The sequence below is a fragment of the Pangasianodon hypophthalmus genome, chromosome 25 (genome assembly GCF_027358585.1).
Source record: "Pangasianodon hypophthalmus isolate fPanHyp1 chromosome 25, fPanHyp1.pri, whole genome shotgun sequence".
NCBI classification, from domain to species: domain Eukaryota; kingdom Metazoa; phylum Chordata; class Actinopteri; order Siluriformes; family Pangasiidae; genus Pangasianodon; species Pangasianodon hypophthalmus.
The window spans coordinates 13,555,765-13,572,233 of NC_069734.1; the positions used below are offsets into that span (position 1 = coordinate 13,555,765).

Consider the following 16,469-nt stretch of genomic DNA (forward strand, 5'->3'; position numbering starts at 1 on the left):
TCTAACACGACACAATCCACCATGCTCCTTAAGATCTCAAAACTCCGGACTTCTGGTAGTTCCCAGATTATCAAAGTCTACAAAAGGAGGTAGAGCATTTTCGTATTTAGCTCCTAAACTTTGGAATAGCCTTCCTGACAGTGTTCGGGGCTCAGACACAGTCTCCCAGTTCAAACGTAGATTAAAGACATATATCTTTAGCCAGGCATACACTTAACACACACCATAACCTTGTGCTTCAGTACATGTGATTAATTGCAAATTATGATTTAGGGCTTACTAATATTTGAACAGCAGCTATGCTAATTTCTTTTCCACTTGTTTCCCTTCTTCTACCCATCCCGAGGCATCCCGAGATTGTGCCAGCTCCAGTAAATGAGGCCAACCCTATGAGGATCCTGAGGCATCCAGAGATGGACCTGCTCCAGCTGGTTTCTGCCTCGTGAGGATTTAGGTGTTCAAAGCAATGCTGCCAACCCTATGTGGACTTTGAGGACTTTGAGGAAGACAACAACCTACATGACTATAAATAAATACAGAAAGGACATTGTTCATATCAAACTCTCCAATGTCACCCAAATGAGGATGGGTTCCCTTTTGAGTCTGGTTCCTCTCAAGGTTTCTTCCTCATATCATCTAAGGGAGTTTTTCCTTGCCACAGTCGCCTCAGTCGCCTCAGGCTTGCTCACTAGGGATAATTCTGTCTAACATCTAGGACTGTTTGCATGTTTTTGTTTCTGTTTGCATGTTTTTTGTTTCTTATGTTCTGTAAAGCTGCTTTGAGACAATGTTCATTGTTAAAAGCACTATACAAATAAAACTGAATTGAATTGAATATCCAGCTTAATAAATGAGGCCCAATATTCTTCTTAGGGATTCTCAACTTTTTAGCTTTTTTTTTTTATGCAAGCCAACCTTTTTTTGTTTAGAAACGCATGGTCTACATAATCTACAGGGCAAAGAAATTTTAAATTGCCAAAGAATTTTTAAACACTTAAGGATGCTGTGTAAAAGCCCACAACAGTAACCAGTCTTCACTCATTAAGTCTCATGAGAGTGCTGGACTTGTGTGTAGCACTGCATCTATCAAAGTAAGGCAACTTTGAAAGGAAGCATTTTATATGGGCTGTTACAACGAACCAAAATCTGTACTTCGATTTGATGAATACAAGGGCACTGACCCCTGCTTTGCAAAAATAAATGTTAGCAAATGGTACAAACAGTTAAGGTCAATGGTTTAGCTAAGCATAAAGCCCACTAACCCGCACGTGTGAGCTGCAGTGATACTGTCTCTGGACCAAAAAAGGAATGTGGCCATCAATATGTAATGTGTGTTGTGTACATAAGGCCTAGTTCATGTTTTGCGGGTCATTCCACGCGTGGAAAGCTATCTGTTTGGCATGGACAAGGGAAGCTAAGATGCATCAAAGAAAGATGTTTTGGTGCCCTGGTCCAAAGTCAGACAACATATGCTATTAAGTCATATAAAACTACAAAATAGGTGTAAAGGAAAAAATGTTATGAAACCTAAAACAGTGTCTTTGTTGATCTTAAAGCTGCAGTCGCCAAGTCTGCAAGACATTTAAATTATCCAACTTGGAAGTCATTGCGATAGATGGTATCTATCTGTCATTTTCCCGACATGGAATAGTTTCTGCTGTAACTTGCATTATATCAGCTATATAGAGTCACTCCCTCATCAGCATCTCTTTTTTCTCTCTCCTTGAAGTTAATGAGACAAAAAAGCAAAGCTTGTCATGTTACTGAGAAACCGGAAAGCACAAACTCCTCTGAGCCTCATGGTATTGTTCATTATTAGCCTAAATTAAAAATTGTTGGCAAATCACTGTGGTATAAGAAAAATAATATGTCTGGCATGCAAACTCAAAAACTTAAAAAAATCCTCAATTTTAAAGTTATTTAAGCGTATTTTCTTTATGTTATTTATACAATATTATTATTATTATTATTATTATTATTATTATCATAGCCATCACATGCAACACAACTACATGCAATTGTAGTTAAAGGAATCCTGAAAGTCAGCACACCTACTTCCTGAGTCCTTGAATTCTAGCACTGGTTTCTTAAAAATAAAACCCAAATATCTCTATTGAACATCAAATGTTTTACCATTGTGTATTAAAAAGTTTGGTAATCCAAGGTTTTCACCCCTATGTTCTGTTGCAACTCTCTTAAATGGAAGCCTAAACATTGTAGGATCCAAAAGATGGCTGAAGTGACCTAAAAGTGGCACTGACCAAGCTGTTAGCCCGTAACAAGGGGCTCCCGGAGCCAAAATACGGAATCATTTGCAGAAAATTTAATGACACTATCGGACTCAAGGCAGTCCAGGTCAAAAATCCAAAAACCCAAACAATCAACACATAAACTGAATCATCAGCAAACACAGTAAAAAGCCAGAGCAGGGTAAAAATACTAGGATCAGAAAAATAAACACAATGGGCAAGACAAAGACAAAAAATGGATCAGAATATCAGTCAAGAAATTGAATGGCTCAGAACATATACAGATGGCTAGCAAACAGCAGGGCTTTGCATAGAGTCTAAAGTCCATGTGGTTTATATAGCGTGCAAACAGGAAGTGAGTAGAAAATGGGGTGGAAATGTCTGGGGTTAATGTTACAGAATCCCCCACCTCGTTCACCTGGGGAAAGGCATGGAAACACATGGTTTGAGCAATGACACACGAAATGTGGGGGCTATTTTATGTGGACTTAACTTTCATGAACATGGCTTGAGTTTGAGCTCCCTGTATGACAGCCACACCATTTGTCCTGGGTGCAGGGGTTGATGTGGGAGCTGGCCACAGTTTGTCAGATGCTTTTGCCTTTGAATGGCTCTCGTGAGGCAGACGTATGCTGCTTCCCATGTCTGATCACTCCTCTTAATCCAGTCATTGCTGGTACATTGGAGGGTTCAGTGGACCAGGCGAACAGTGGAGGTTGGTACCCCAGGCCATACTGGAACGGTGTGAGGCCAGTGGAGAAGTGGCTAAGGGAGTTTTGCGCATATTTCTCCCAAAGGAGATACCGATTCTAGTAATGCTGGTTGTTGTTTCAGTATTTTCTGAGGAACCTTCCAATTTCTTGATTCCTCCTCTCAGTCTATCCAATGGATTGGGGGTAGCATCCTAAGGAAAGACTGACATTAATGTTTAAATGGCTACAAAACGCTTGCCACTCTCTGAAAGTGAACTGTACCCCACGACATTTCACAATGTCCTCTGGGAGGCCATAATGGCAGAACGCTTCCCAAATCTCATTCCCCTCCCAAAACTACCTGCACTGGACACAGCCAAAATCCTGTATGTCAGAGTGAAGTTAAATCTGGTGAAATCTGGTGAAATCTGGCTTGTCAGGTGTTGAGACTCTTCGTGGCATTTACATATTCCATGTTCTTATGGTCAGTCATGATTAAGAATGGATATTTTGCGCCTTCCAACCAGTGTCTCAACTGTTCAAGGGCAGCTTTAATGGCCAGCAGTTCTTTGTTGTCCATGTCATAATTCCATTTAGCCAGTGTCAGTTTTCTGTAATAAAAAGCACAAGGGTATAATTTCATGGGGTTACCTTGTCTCTGAGATAGCACCGCCCTGACACCACTCTCAGAGGCACCCACCTTTACCAGGAACTGAAATTCAAGATCAGGATGGTGCAGAATAGGTGAGGTGGTGAATCTTTTCTTGAGGTTTTCAAAAATCTCCTGTGCCTCTGGGTTCCACTGGAGACTTTTAGGTTTTCACCTTTTAGGAGTGAGGTTAACGGGGCTGGCACCATGTTGAAACCCCAGATGAATCTGCGGTAAAATATAGCAAACCCCAGAAAGCTCTGCAATTCTTTTGTGATCCATCTGCACACCCACCTCACCCAGGATAAAACCAAGGAACTTGACAGATGCTTGATGGAACTCACATTTTTCCAACTTCACATAAGGATTATTGTCAAGAATCTTTTTTAAAACTGCTCATACCTGAGAACTGTGTTCTGCGTCAGACAGTGAGTAGATCAAGATGCTGTGTATGTAAATCAAGAAGCAGGAATTTGGGAATTAACGCAAAACCTCAATTTTGAAAGCCTGAAAGACTGAAGTTGTGTTGACTAGCCCATTTGGCATTATCAGGTATGTCTGTAATTGGTAATCAAAGCAGTTTTGCATTCGTCCTTCTTTCTGATGCAGATCAGGTTATATGTGCTTCTGAGGTTGAGCTCTCTGAAGAACTTAGCTCCTCTCTCTTGCTCAGTGGAGGAGGGGACCAGGAGAAGTGGAACCTCACAGTGACAGCATTGAGACCCTGGTAATCAGTACAAAACACTTTCATCCAGGGTAGAGGACATTTGCTGCATGCATCACTCATGGTTGCCAAGTAGATGCCCCTGTAAAGTGATGGCTGTCTAAAGGCCTTGAACATCCACTGGATCCACGTTGGTACAAGGGGCTCACGGAAACAAAATGTGGATCCATACGCAGAAAGTATAATGACAAACTCAGCGTCAAGACAGTCCAGGTCAAAAATCCAAAAAAACACAATGTAAACAGTATCCATAATCTGATCAACAAACGTAGTCAAAAGGCAGAACAGGATCAAAATACCAGGATCAGAAGGGCAAACAGTTCAGTTCAGTCAAGAATATGCATGGCTCAGAACTTACACAAATGGCTAGCAAAATGAAGAACAGTCTTAGAACTCTGGTGAGGGCAACCTCTGGTGGTCTGGGGTGGAAATGTCCAGGCTGGATGTTAAATAGCCCAAGCTGGTGATTTTGAACCCTGTGCTCTACCCTCCAGGGTGTGGAGGTGGGCTTAAAGAGCAACCATGTCACACAGGGTAAATTTTACAGACTTGATTTACATACAGTATGTCCAGCAAAGCAAACTTGGCACCATATGTAAACCAGCAAGTGAAAATATCTTGAATATGGGCAAATTTATATTTATATTAGTATATGTATATAAAAACATATAGCAAAACATTACATGTAAAATACCCTATATAGCCAGTTTTTGGAAACCTGACCATCACACCCATAGGCGCTTTTTGAATATTCCATTCTAGATTTAGTCTCCCATTTGCTGCTATAATAAAATCCACTCTTCTGGAAAGGCTTTCAACTAGATTTTGGAGCATGGCTGTGGGGATTTGCCCATTCAACCCATTCAAAAGCATTAGTGATGTCAAGAGATCATCTGCAGGTTTTGTGCCAAAATAGACTGGTATTTGGAGTTATCCATGATTCCCGCTATCTTCACTTGCGCCACAGTCCCGACTGTAGAGAAGCAGAGCCATAGCACAATTCTACCACCAGCATGTTTCACTGTGGGCTTATGTCTAGCCACCCATGTGAAGAATATGAGTGATTGATGTCATAGGGACCAGTACTTGCCAGATATTCCTGCTGCTCCTTTAATGCTGCCATTGATCTCTTGGCAGCCTCCCTGATATGTTCTTGTCTTGTCTTGTCCTTTTGTCAATTTTGGAGGGACATGCTGTTCATGGTAATGTCAATAGGGTGCCCCATTTCCTCCACTTGTAGATGGCCTTCCATTGTAATGTTTTGGAAATTCCTGTGTACCCCTAACTTGACTGATACCGTTCATCAATGAGATCCTGTACATGCTTCGTTAGTGCTTTGCAGAGCATGGCCTCAGCAGTTGGATGAATCCAGGAAGTTGTCAAAGAAATCCTACGGAAACAGCTAATCTTTATTTGGGGTTAATCAAAATTACTTCACTGATGACAGCTCTATAATAATTACTTTTGAACATGAGTTTGAATGTGACTGGTTAATTCTGAGCACAGTCACATGCCCCATTATAAAAGGCTGTGCATATTTATGTGACCAGATTACTGTTGGTTTTTCTTTTTTTCCTAAAATGTTTCTATTTGTTTTCACTTGAATTTTGTTGGTTGCTATATCACATTAAAAGTGGGGGAAAAAATCTGCAGTTAAGGTAATGGCTCTTTCTCAGCTCAGGTCATATTTGACTGATCATTATCTTTTTGTAAATATTAATTGTGACTTCTCTAAGCATACAGAAGTAAAGTTTTGTGTACTACAGGTCCCTGTGTGTTCCCCTCTTTTCCCTTATACATATATGCTACCTCTGGGTACAATTCTTCATGATCATGGTGTTAGTTTCCACTGCTATACTGATGACACACAGTTAAGCTATGTCAGATGACAGACTCCAGCGTAATAAAGTTGAGCAATGTATGAAGGACATTGCTGAGCAACTTCCTTCATCTTAATCCTGACAAGACAGAAGTGCTTTTACTAGGACCGCAGATCCTTTACGCTTTCTGAGGTCAAAAGCATGAACTATTTTTTTTCTGCATCATGTAACGACATTATATTTCTTAGTTTAGTGATATTTCTAATTGGTGAAAAAAGGATGTCCTAGTAATATTATCCACATGAGCTTCAATGAGATGAGGTCAATAATCACACCAAGGTCATGTGACATGATGTAACTCTGGATGGCCATTTGGTTACATCATGTCACATGACCTTGGTGTGATTATTGACCTCATCTCATTGAAGCTCATGTGGATAATATTACTAAGACATCCTTTTTTCACCAATTAGAAATATCACTAAAATAAGAAATATAATGTCGTTACATGATGCAGAAAAAAAATAGTTCATGCTTTTGTTACCTAATGTTACACCCCGTAGGTGCATAAACAAGCTCCACTTATTAGTACTTCCTAGAACCAGAAGTTTTAATCATATTAACCCATCTTATCTACACTGCATTGGGCAGTATAATTTCACATTGATTATAAAATATTACTATTGACCTGTAAATGGCCTCACCCAGTGTTACCTGAGTGACATTTTGGTCTATTATGCTTTGATCAAAAGCTGCAGTCTCTTTATTAGTATTGTAGATTAATGAAGACAGTGAGTAGAGCTTTTTCCTACAAAGCCATTCAGTTATGGAACAATTCAAATTAGAGTACAGAACTCAGTCTCAATCTTTAATTGTAGATTGAAAACGTCTTTATTTATTATAATTTTGTTAAATAGGTACCCCACCCCCCTTCAGACACATCCAACCAGGTTTGTTGATGGTGGAGTGGCAGGAAGCTTTATGTCCCAGTATGCCCTCAAACCTGTGTTACCTTCAGGTTCTCCCTTTTAATTATGCTTTCATAGCTAGACCTGCTGGAGCCCCCACTTGCACACCTTAAACCACTACAGAGCAAGGGCATACCTGGAGTCTCAGTGACATCACTTCCTGTTTTCGAATTGTTTTGCCGGGAGTTTATTGCCTGCGTCGGCGTCTTAACTATACTGTTTCTTTCTTTTTTTAAATCAATAATTTTGCATCGTTTTCATCTGTTGTATTTTTCATGTTCTTTTTTTTCCACGTCGTATTTTCATTTTTCTTTCTCTCGAAGTGCGCTTTTGTATTTTGTCAAGACAGAGAGCAGAGGCCATCCACACCAGATCCACGCCGTCTAAAATAATATCAACAAATCTTGACTAAGGTGCGTTAAACAACATGTCTAACATTCAGCTTGTTCAGTGTATTGAGTGCAGGATGTTTAGTCACTCTTCCTCTGTCATTAGTAATAGCTTTATTTGTGATAAATGCATGTTCGTTAGCTCTCTGATGGAGAAGATTGCAGCATTAGAGGTGCACATCCAGACTCTAGAGAGAGTTAGTGAGAGTGAGAGCAGCGTAGTTTCTGTAGGGGAAAGTCTGGATGCCTTAGGCGGAGTTAGTAATCCCCCAGCTCCGGCATTAGAGCCCTCACAGCAGCGTGAAAGGGTGATGACTCGGCGGCATAATCGCAAAGCCAAAGCTAACGCTAAGGCTCTCCCACGGGAGCACCACTCCTCTCCACTTCACGTGTTCAACAGGTTTGCTCTCCTCAGTGAAGCACCCGCTGAGAAACCTGAAAGAGCTCTGGTTATAGGTGACTCTCTCTTGCGGCATGTGAAATTAGCTAGGCCTTTTAGGCCTAGGTAATCTTAGGGTCTTAGGCAAGCACAGGTTCTCAAAGATAGTTATTCATGTAGGAGCTAATGATATACGCCTTCGTCAGTCAGAGGTTACTAAGAGTAACATGGTAGAGGTGTGTAAATTAGCGAAGGCAATGTCCGATGCAGTAGTATGCTCTGGCGCCATCCCAATGTGGTGTAGCGATGTAGCTTACAGCAGGTTATGGTCGCTGAACTGCTGGATGTCCAGGTGGTGCTCCGAAAACAATGTGGGCTTTATAGATAATTGGACTAACTTTGACGGCAAGGCTGGCCTGTTAGGGCGGGACGGTGTCCATCCCACTCGGGAAGGTGCTGCTCTCATGGGGGCAGTCGTGGCCTAATGGTTGGAAGCTTGGCCTTGGCACCCGAAGGTCATGGGTTCAAGTCTCAGGTCCGGCAGGGATTGTAGGTGGGGGGAGCGAATGACCAGCGCTCTCTCTCCTACCTTCAATACCACGACTGTGGTGAGACCCTTGAGCAAGGCGCCAAACCCCCAACTGGCCAACTCCCCAGGCGCCGGAGTGTGTTCACTACTGTGTGTGCACTTGGATGGGTTAAATGCACCTTAATTGGCCACAAGTCACTTCACTTCATTTCTTGCAGCATAGCACATAGAACAGGCCTAGTTAATCGGTGACAATCCAGGGCCAAGGCCAGGGAGCAGACTACCAGGCTAAACCAACCATCTGCTAGCTGCACTGAGTCATCACTTAGGTTCCACCATATTGAGACTGTGTCTGTTCCCTGAGCTAAACAAAATTATAGACATACTCAGACAGTTTGTTTTAGTAACCTAATTAACATAAAATTAAATCAAACCGAATGCATAGCCAGCACCATTGATCTGAAGCTAGGACTGTTGAATATTAGATCTCTATTACATCTAAAGCGCTTATTGTTAATGAAACCATTACTGATCAGGAGTTTGATGTACTGTGTTTAACAGAAACGTGGATTAAACCAATCGAGTTTTTAGCATTAAATGAAGCTAGTCCTCCCGGGTACAGTTACATACATCAGCCCCGTCTGGCAAAGGAGGAGGCGTCGCAGTCATTTATAATGATAATCTAGGCGTCACACAAAAAAACCTAGTCATAAATTCAACGCATTTGAAGTTCTTTATTCTAACATAACATATGTAGCCACTAAAAATAAGTCTACCCAGGTGATTACACTAATTATTATTTACAGACCCCCAGGATCATATTTCCAATTCCTATGCGAATTTGCGGATTTCATCTCTAACCTGGTTGTTTCTTTAGACAAGGCATTAATTGTTGGAGACTTTAATATTCATTTTGATAATCCAGATGACCCTCTGAGAACAGCAGTTGTGTCCATTCTAGATTCTGTAGGGGTTAATCAGAATGTAACAGGACCCACCCATAGTGGTTGTCACACTCTTGATTTAATACTAACATTCGGATTAAATATAGAAAATATAGTCTCATGTCCAGAGTCTGAAGCTATCTCAGATCATTACCTCATCTCATTTAAAATGTGTCTTAATCATAATATATGCACCTTGCCACGTCATCGTGTCAAATGTACGTTCACGTCAACAACTGCACAGAGTTTTATCAGTAATCTCCCAGATTTATCAACCCTGATTGGATCACCGTCTGATCCCAAAGAACTTGACCAGGCAACTGAATGTTTAGAATCAACGTTCTGCAACTCGCTAGATAAGGTAGCACCACCAAGAAAAATAATTAGGGAGAAAAAGCTAGCACCCTGGTATAGCGATCACACAAGAACTTTAAAACAGACCACTGGAAAACTAGAAGATAAATGGCGTCAAACTAAAACGGTAGTATTTCAAATGGCATGGAAGGAGAGCCTTTTGAGCTATAGAAAAGCTCTTAGTGCTGCTAGATCAATGTATCTCTCCACCCTAATTGAAGATAACAGAAATAATCCTAGATTCTTATTTAATACTGTAGCAAAATTAACTAGGAATAAGACCACAATAGAAACACACACACAATCATTATGTAGCAGCGATGACTTCATGAATTTTTTCAATGGTAAAATTGAAAATATCAGGCAAGAAATTCAGACTACTAATTTAAAACTGGACAGTTTTATAACTAACCCTGTAAATGATAATATAATAATATCAGATAAACAACTACAACGTTTTACTCCCCTTCAAGAGACTGAACTAATTTTACTAATTTCATCATCAAAATCATCAACCTGTATACTAGATCCCTTACCTACATTTTTCTTCAAACAGATCATTCCTGAAACAATCAAACCTCTTTTAAAGATAATCAATTCTTCCCTTAGCATTGGCTATGTACCTAAATCTTTTAAATTAGCAGTTATCAAGCCCTTGATTAAAAAACCTGACCTTGACCCCTGTCAGCTGTCTAACTATAGACCAATATCAAACCTCCCCTTTATCTCCAAGGTCCTAGAAAAGGTTGTAGCACAGTAGCTATGCTCATACTTACATAGGAATAATATTCATGAAATGTATCAGTCAGGATTTAGGCCTCATCATAGCATAGAGACAGCACTGGTAAAAGTTGTAAGTGACTTACTACTGGCCTCTGATCAGGGTTGTGTCTCCTTGCTTGTGCTGCTTGACCTTAGTGCAGCTTTTGATACCATTGATCATGCTATTCTCCTCGATAGACTAGAAAATGTAGTAGGCATTAAGGGAACAGCCCTTTCCTGGCTCAGGTCTTATTTGAAGTGAAGTGAAGTGAAGTGAAGTGACTTGTGGCCAAGTATGGTGACCCATACTAGGAATATGTGCTCCGCATCCAAGTGCACACACACAGTAGTGAACACAAACACACAAACCCGGAGCAGTGGGCAGCCTTTTTTGCTGCGGCGCCCAGGGAGCAGTTGGGGGTTCGGTGCCTTGCTCAAGGGTCTCACCTCAGTCGTGGTATTGAAGGTGGGAGAGAGCGCTGGTTATTCACTCCCCCCACCTACAATCCCTGCCGGACCCGAGACGCAAACCCACAACCTTCAGGTTCACCTTCGGGTTGCAAGTCCGAGTCTCTTAACGATTAGGCCACGACTGCCCCCATTTGACTGATCATTATCAGTTTGTAGACGTAAATGGTGACTTCTCTTCGAATACTAAGGTAAAGTTTGGTGTCCCGCAAGCCTCTGTTTTAGGCCCACTGCTCTTTTCTCTATATATGCTACCTCTGGGCAAAATTATTGGTAAGCATGGTATTAGCTTCCACTGTTACACTGATGACACACAGTTGTATGTTTCAGCAAAGCCAGATGAGAGACACCAGCTTAATAAAGTTGAGGAATGTGTAAAAGACATTAGAAACTGGATGCTTATTAACTTTCTCTTACTTAATTCTGACAAAACAGAAGAACTTGTACTAGGACCACATGCAGTTAGAAGTAAGCTTTCTGATTACATAATAACCCTGGATGACCTTTCTGTTTCATCATGTGCAGCAGTAAAAGACCTTGGTGTGATTATCGACTCTTTCTTTTGAAGCTCATGTAGATAATATAACTAGAATTTTTTCCTTTCATCTCAGAAATATTGCTAAAATAAGAAATATATTGTCACTATACGATGCAGAAAAATTAGTTCATGCTTTTGTTACCTCTAGGTTGGATTATTGTAATGCCTTACTGTCTGGATGCATAAACAAGCTCCAGTTAGTCCAGAATGCAGCAGCGAGAGTCCTTACTAGAACCAGAAGATATGACCACATCACCCCTATCTTATCCACACTGCATTGGCTCCCAATCAAATTTCGTATTGATTATAAAATACTACTATTGACCTATAAAGCACTAAATGGTCTCGCGTGAACTTTTGGTCTTTTATGATCCGTCACGCCTACTCAGATCAAAAGGTGCAGGCTATTTGTTGGTACCTCGAATAATGCGGGCTACAGCTGGGGGTAGAGCTTTCTCTTATAAAGCCCCACAGTTATGGAACAGCCTTCCACTTAGTGTTCGGGGCTCAGACACAGTCTCAGTGTTTAAGTCTAGGCTGAAAACATATTTGTTTAGTCAAGCCTTTTGTGAATAGTTTATAGGGGATAGTGAATAGTTACAGGGGCAGGTCTGGAGAGTTCACAGACATAGAGTGTTGTGGGAACTGGGATGTTTGAATGCTGTCGCCCCCCCCCCCCCCCACTCTCACACGTTCACTCAGGTTTGTCGATGGTGGAGTGGCTGGCTGCTTTATGTCCCAAGGTGCCCTCATGTCTGTGTTAGCTTCTGGCTCTCCCTTTTAGTTATGCTGTCATATCTAGTCTTGCCGGAGTCCCTGCTTGCACTCTGCATGCAAAGTACATTGTGCTTAACCATTAGAGGACAAAAGCTCACCTAACAATCTCTTCCTTTCTCTCCATCTCTCTCCCTCACTCTCTGTCGAGCTACACATGCTACTTTTGAGATGCCAGAGATGCCAGTGATCCTGACCCCTTCTGTTCCTCCTCGCTGGCTGACCCATCCTGATGCCCTACTTCTGGTTGGAGTTCTCATCGGTTGAGTTCGCTCGCTGCTGTTGGGGGTGGCCCCATATGGACTGCCTGAAGAACTGTTTGGATTGCTGGGGATGGCGCCACCTGGGGGCTGTGGCGATGGCTTGGGGATCACATATGGGGAGCTGTACTGTAATGGCTTGGGACTGCGATTGCTGTAGTGGCTTTGGGGCTGCGGTTGCCACGAGCAGCTTCGCACTCAGGACTACTTCAGTGGACAGTGGATAGATTTTAACCAAGGTTTAAAAAAAAGCAGTTAAACAGGGATTAACTCTTCTTAAGACAGGAATCAAAGTAACAATCAATCAAAACCAGAAGAACAATTATGAGTCACTAGTGCATAGGAGTGAGAATTTGTGAAAACTGAATGAATGTCTGTGTCCTTCAAAGTGTTTGGGTAATATGGAAAAGGTGTGCTTAATTAGAAGTCTATGTGAACATGTGACTGCGTCATGAGGCATGGTTTTAGTCTGTGAGGAAATGGAGTTCAAGGCAGAAGCTAGTAGTGACATACATATTATACAGTACATATTCAAGATGGCGGCGCAGCAGTAGCATGCAGCAGCCACTCTGTATACAAAATGGTGCTATTTTCGTCTTTAGCCCGACTTTTAAAGGCACATGGACATCGGAGCTACCGATGTTCGTGTATACCACTGCCAGACACTTCTAAACTTCAGAAACAACACCACAGCTACTCTGTATGATGATCTGCTGGAGAATCTATGTGATCTCGGCTTGCTGCAGGGACCAGGCCTCCAGCCCTCTGCGTCGCCTGATGCCAGTGGCCGGGGGAGGGGATGTCGCAAGCGGTGCGCGAGAAAGCAGAAGCGTGGCAAGAGAGCGGGGGTCCGTGCTAGGCTAAAAACAAACCCTAGCCGGCCGGCTCTCCCGTCCATCCTTCTCTCCAATGTCTGCTCCCTGGACAATATGGATTGGATTACATCCGACTCCAGCAAACGTGAGTGTGAGTTTAGAGACTGCTGCGTTTTTGTTTTTACAGAGACGTGGCTCAGCAACAGAGTTCTGGACGCCGCCATTCAGCTAGACGGGCTAGCATCATTTTGTGCCGACAGAAACACAGCTCTGTGCAGTAAGGCTCGCGGTAGTGGCTTGTGTGTTTACATCAACACGGAATGGTGCAAGAACTCGGTGCTAGTTTCTAGTTACTGCTCATCGCTGGTGGAGTTTGTGACTGTTAGATGCAGACCATTTTATTTACCACGGGAATTCACCACTGTCCTCATAATCAGAGTGTACATTCCCCCCCAGTGCTAATGCTAAGGAGGCGCTCTGTGAACTGTATGGGGCTATTAGCGAGCTGCAGAATTCAAACCCTGACGGACTGTTTATTGTTGCCGGAGATTTCAACCATGCAAAGTGCTCTCTCAAGTCAGTGCTCCTTAAATTCCATCAGCATGTGGACTTTGCAACGAGAGGGAAGAACACGCTGGATCTTGTTTACACAAACATCCCTGGCACGTACCGTGCAGAGCCCCGCCCCCACCTCGGCTACGCAGACCACATCTCTGTTATGCTAATCCCGGCATACAGACTTCTAGTCAGACGCTCTAAACCGGTTCTGAGGCAGGTGAAAACCTGGCCAGCAGGAGCCATCTCTGCTCTTCAGGACTGTTTTGAACACAATGACTGGCGCATGTTCAGGGAATCGGCAACTGAGGGCGACTTCACCAACTTGGAGGAATACGCGACATCAGTGACCAGCTATATCAGCAAGTGCATTGATGACGTCACCGTCTCCAAGACCATCACCACACGCTTCAACCAGAAGCCGTGGATGACTGCAGAGGTGCGTGCGCTACTGAGGACCCGAGACTCTGCCTTCAGAGCAGGCGACAAGGCGGCCCTAAGAACAGCGAGGGCCAAACTGTCCCGGGCCATCAGAGAGGCAAAGCACAAACACGCTCAGAGAATCCACAGCCACTTCAAGGCTAGCAGAGACACGCGGCACATGTGGCAGGGCATCCAGGACATCACAAACTACAGGACAATATCACCTGCCTGTGACAGTGATGCCTCCCTCCCAGATGCACTGAACAACTTTTACGCTCGGTTTGAGGCACAGAAAGGCGTGACGGCAATGAAGACCACCCCTGCTCCCAATGACCAGGTGCTGTGTCTAACCATGGCCGATGTGAGGAAGACTCTACACAGAGTCAACCCGTGGAAGGCTGCTGGACCAGACAACATTCCTGGCAGGGTGCTCAGAGGATGTGCAGACAAGCTGGTAGATGTTGTCCCGGACATCTTCAACGCCTCCTTGAGCAGCACCATTGTTCTGACGTGCTTCAAGGCCACCACCATCGTCCCTGTGCCAAAGAAGTCTCCAGTGTCCTGTCTCAATGACTACCGTCCCGTTGCACTCACACCCATCATCATGAAGTGCTTCGAGAGGCTCGTCATGAGGAACATCAAGACCCTGCTGCCCCCTCACTGGACCACCTGCAATTCGCTTACCGCCCCAACCACTCAACAGGTGATGCCATCACTACCACCCTCCATCTGGCCCTCACCCACCTGGACAATAAAGACACATATGTTCGAATGCTGTTCATAGAGTTCAGTTCAGCATTCAACACAATCATTCCTCAGCACCTGATTGGAAAGCTGAACCTGCTGGGCCTGAACACCTCCCTCTGTAACTGGATCCTGGACTTCCTGACTGGGAGACCTCAGTCAGTCTGGATCAGGAACAGCATCTCCAACACCACCACACTGAGCACTGGGGCCCCACAGGGCTGTGTGCTCAGTCCATTGCTGTTCACTCTGCTGACTCACGACTGTGTAGCAATGCACAGCTCGAATCACATCGTCAAGTTTGCCGATGACACGACCGTGGTGGGTCTCATCAGCAAGAACGACGAGTCAGCATACAGAGAGGAGGTGCAGCAGCTAACGGACTGGTGCAGAGCCAACAACGTGTCTCTGAACATGGACAAAACTAAAGAGATGGTTGTTGACTTCAGAAGAGCACAGAATGACCACTCTCCGCTGAACACCGGCGGCTCCTCCGTGGAGATCGTCAAGAGCACCAAGTTTCTTGGTGTTCACCTTGTGGAGAACCTCACCTGGTTGCTCAACACCAGTTCCATAACGAAGAAAGCCCAGCAGCACCTGTACTTTCTGCAAAGGCTGAGGAAAGCATATCTCCCACCCCCCAACCTCACCATGTTCTACAGAGAGACTATCAAGAGCATCCTGAGCAGCTGCATCACTGCCTGGATGGGAATTGCACAGTCTCGGATTGCAAGACCCTTCAGCGAATAGTGAGGACAGCTGAGAAGATTATCGGGGTCTCTCTTCCCTCCATCACGGACATTTACACCTCACGCTGCATCCGCAAAGCCACCGGCATTGTGGATGACCCCACACACCCCTCTCACACACTCTCTACCCTCCTGCCGTCTGGTAAATGGTACCGAAGCATTCGGGCCCTCACAACCAAACTGTGCAATAGTTTCTTCCCCCATGCCATCAGTCTCCTCAATACTCAGAAACTGGACTGAAGGAACACACACACACACATACATATATACACACACAACTGAGTATCCTCCATCCTCTCTGCAATTTTTGCAGGTTTTTGCACATGTTTATGCTGCTACAATACTCATTATATTATTACTGTACATAGGCTGCTACTCTTATGTTTACATTTATGTTTACACTATTTCAGCTACTTGTATCGTACTCTTGTACTATTTGCACTGTTGTCACTAGGTTCACTTTTAAACAGAACTGTGTACTGGTTGGCGCTGCACTGGGACTTATTATGCCCACTGTCTGTCCCAGTAGTCATTGTACTGTCTTGTACTGTCTGCACATATTTGCACTTGTTCAATTTATGTATAAATTATGTAGTCCCTTGTAGATCTGTGTTGTTCTGTGTTGTCTTATGTAGCAGCTTGGTCCTGGAGAAACGTTGTTTCGTTTCACTATGTACTTGTATA

General features: G+C 43.4%; 1 protein-coding gene across 5 annotated transcripts in view; it reads right to left on the reverse strand.

Annotated features, from left to right (window-relative positions):
- Positions 1–16,469, reverse strand: part of ptpn5 (protein tyrosine phosphatase non-receptor type 5) — a 147,911-nt gene that overhangs the window by 129,947 nt on the left and 1,495 nt on the right. The window lies entirely within an intron of this gene.